The sequence below is a fragment of the Setaria italica genome, chromosome III (genome assembly GCF_000263155.2).
Source record: "Setaria italica strain Yugu1 chromosome III, Setaria_italica_v2.0, whole genome shotgun sequence".
Lineage (NCBI taxonomy): Eukaryota > Viridiplantae > Streptophyta > Magnoliopsida > Poales > Poaceae > Setaria > Setaria italica.
In genome coordinates, this window is record NC_028452.1 from 49874383 (window position 1) to 49878102 (window position 3720).

At 43.4% G+C, this 3720-nt stretch overlaps 1 long non-coding RNA gene across 1 annotated transcript; it reads left to right on the forward strand.

Annotated features, from left to right (window-relative positions):
* Positions 1 to 759: 759 nt before the first annotated feature.
* Positions 760 to 3248, forward strand: LOC101760944. Its single transcript, XR_214981.3, has 5 exons — positions 760 to 1085; positions 1188 to 1285; positions 1378 to 1438; positions 1940 to 2065; positions 2805 to 3248. It is a non-coding gene; the product is annotated as an uncharacterized LOC101760944 (long non-coding RNA).
* The last annotated feature ends 472 nt before the right edge of the window (positions 3249 to 3720 follow it).

The following is a 3720-nucleotide window of genomic DNA, read 5'->3' on the forward strand; positions in this document are numbered from 1 at the left end:
ATGGGATGACCGATAAGCTGGCTTTACAAAAGTAGAAGAAAAAGGTGCTGGATAGGTTCGAATAAGGACCGTACTAACGCGCGACCTGTCGTGCGGGGAAAGAGCACGACCCCTCCAACTCGATGGCAGCTAAAGACCCACATGGGGAGAAACCAATCCATATTAGCAGGATGTCACTTTCATATGACATCATCTATGATGTAACCATATTCTTTTTATCTAGAAACTTGAAGTTACTATTACTACTTCTTTCGTTATCGATTTTAAATTCCATTTGCACCGTTGCATTTTGTGATGAGATCTTTAAAATAAGACCAATATTGCATATATTTGAAGATTGTTTTATATGTACCGGCAACTTGTCGTATGTACTAGTAGCAACTTGTGTATAGATGGGTGACAACTTATTCATTGATAGGTTCCATATATATCAAAAAGACATCGTCATCATCTATTTCTATTAAAAAAAGTATTGTGTGCTTGTTTGGTGTCAACTTATGTCGATATATTGCATCAGCTTGAACTTTATATTTTGTCAACTAATGTAGATAACATGTGACATACATAGATGCATTATATTAATATTTATATATCACGTCTAATATCAAGGTATGTAAAAGATTCGCCATTAAGTTTACACATAAGTTGTCAGTACCATTTCATATAAGTTGATGGAACAAATAAAATAGCTTCAATATATATAGTAACACTGTATGGTACCCTGGGCACAGAATAAGCTCTTCCGTACCCGAGACCTCTTCCACCGAGCTGCTCGCACCGCTTTCCGCTGGTTTTTCCTTCCGATTTTTTCTGGCTCCTTTTTTCCCGGTCAATCCCACGTTTCCGAACTAATCTAGATCGTGTGTCCTCGGTCCATTCAGTTCCTGGCATTGCCAGTTCCGTAGTCGCCGCCCTCGCTCTGCCGACCCCGACCGTGACGCATCGCTGCCGGCGCAAGGTGCCCCTCATGCCCTCGGCCATCCGATTCCCTGCACCCCAACGCCGCCAGCGTGCAAGCCAGCATTGGAAGGACTCCGTTGCGTGAAGAACGGAGCTGTTGCAGATTCCGCTTGTCTTCGCCATCGGTGAGCTCCGCCCCTATTTGAATTCCCAACCCAGCAAGAGATGATCCTGATTTGATCTCCTCCACGCCCTCCAATGGAGTCGCCTTCTTTATCTGTGGCCAGCCGTCGTATGTATCCTGCCTATGGTTGAGCTCACGCGCCTCGGCAGATCACTCCTCCTAGCCTTCCTCCTCCCACCGTCCGTCTCCAACGCCTTGCTGGTTGACTTTCTGCTCGACAACCTCCCCGCAGATGCTCATCTCGAGATCAGCATCTTATCCATCGATCTCACCGACCCATTATTCCTCTCCAGGTTCGGCAGTCGGCACCAAGATTCTGTGGTGGCATCGATAGACGCGGATGTGGAATTTCAGGTATAAAAGAGACTAAGTCCATCATGTTCTTTCATTTTACAAGTTTTATTTTCAATCCTACTGTCAAGCGGCTGGTTTGCTTGATTTGTTGATCGAGAGATGGCTGGCATGCTTTGGTCATTAAGTTGTGTTTGACGGAGAGATACATTTATTTGGCGAATAGCGTGTATCTCTTTGCCGATTTATCAATGAATTAATTACTAACTTGTATCTTTGATATATATAGTTGCACTCAGTTTATTTTGTCGTCCTCAGTAAATTGGAGCCTGATGCATCTCAGTCCCACAATTTGAGCATGCTATTAGTCTGACAATGTATAATTGTTCAAAGATTCAATGTGCAGATCATATATGCTCAGAGATGTGTACTTTAGGAAGCTCATCTTTGTCACATTTGCTCGTTCATAATCTACTCTTACCTAGAAAGTTCGGATGCAGTGTCATAGTTTCGTATGATCATATTGGCAGATTTAAAATGACCATGTTTTATTTGCATTTTCAGTTACAGCTGGACTGCAGGAGCTCGGTCAAGCTGCTGACATATGACGTGAAGGTCATGGCAGCAACCAGTGGTCAGCATGGTTGCAGCAGCTTATTGCGATAGGCGATCCAACCGCACAGGCATAATGTAAGCCACCGCATTGAACTGAACCGTTTTTTTCACATGGTTGCGAACTATGAGCTCACTACACAGGATTAAGCTTATTATAATAAGCCATTAGATTTGCAACTGATTTGAGATTGAGTATTAGATTCGGAATGGGACCATATGTACCCCTAAAATGTAGAATTCTCCATTCAGATCGATGCCAGTATCATTAAGTGAAATTTGGCACTTGGTGTAATGCACATCCACGCTCCTGTCATTTTTCGAGACGATCGATCATTTTTCTCTAATTTTTAATTTGAGGTGCTAATCAGAAAATATGCTAATAGAAGCACACAAAGCTTTATTTTGAACTAGAAGCACTAATGTTTGCTTTCCAGGAAGGACAGTATGCATTTTTTGATCTGGTGTTCTTGATGCTCTGTTTTTTGTTTCCGACCAGTTGAAGTGCAAAATGGACAATGGATAATATAAAGTAGGACTGATTTTTTTTTTACTTACTCCATTTTCAGCTGTAAGATTCGTATGTGGAAATGCATGTCTGCTCCATTTTTAGTTTAGGTTAGCTATAGTTGCCACTATATGTCACAGTGATTCATAAACCTTTCTGATATTTGAAACTTTTCTAATTTCGTTATGTCAAATGGACCAGCTTATATGTCTTATATGCAATCGTACATATATTAAAATAATCTACTATCACAAGTCTGACTAATCATCAATGGAGTTTTTGATTATTTTATATACTTTTCTTTTTCAGATTTATTTGGGTGCACATGTGCTGCTGCATCTTAGATGTAAGTACTCGTGCCTGATGGAGGATATGAGCAAGCATGCCAGCAAGCTAAGAACAGCTCGTCCTGATCTTTACCTACATCCATCTTGGCTAATATGTCGACCTGTCGAGGCTTCGCTACCAGGTCCTTTGCCATCCTCTTGTTCGGCGTGTGGACTGTGGAGCACCCTCCTGGAGTCCTTCCCAGTACAATGCTCGTGGACACTTTGATTTTGCGATCTTCAACTGTTGAATGCTCAAAATTTCTCAGTGGAGCTTCTTATATGTTGGACATGTCGTGTCACAATAATTTCAATATGAGCTGGCAATCACAAAATCATTGTATTCAAATAGCAATAGGTTTGTATTTAATACCATGTCTGTCACGAAATATTTGTATTCAGATTATAAAGTGCTTGCTTTTAACCAGTGCCAAGATGTGTTAGCTAAGACGTATTCAAATTATACGTGAAAAAAACACATAGAGTTGTATTTTATTTCACTTGGTGTTAGCTAAAGCCAATTAGCTAAAACAAATATGGCCCTGCACTTCTTCCATATATCTTGGCGAGCTGTCCTCCAGGGAAACCAACTCTTGTTGTCTCCGCTAATTCGGTGGCGTCGACGGTGGCGCTGGCTCTAGGCACGTCGAGGAATAGGAGGAAGCGCCGCTCCTCGTCGGCGTAGAGCTCGCCGACGTCCACCGTGGCAGTGTGGCCCTCCGCGTCGACGTGGCTCTCGTAGCGACCGGACTTGACCGCGCGGAGGCGCACGCCGGGGTGCAGGCACTCGACGGAGACGCGCGCCCTCTGCACGGCGATGGAGAGGAGCCCGCCGTCGTCAAAACTGCTGCTGTGCGGTTCCAATAGATGGCGTGTGCGGTGGATGGCCGGTCTGCGGG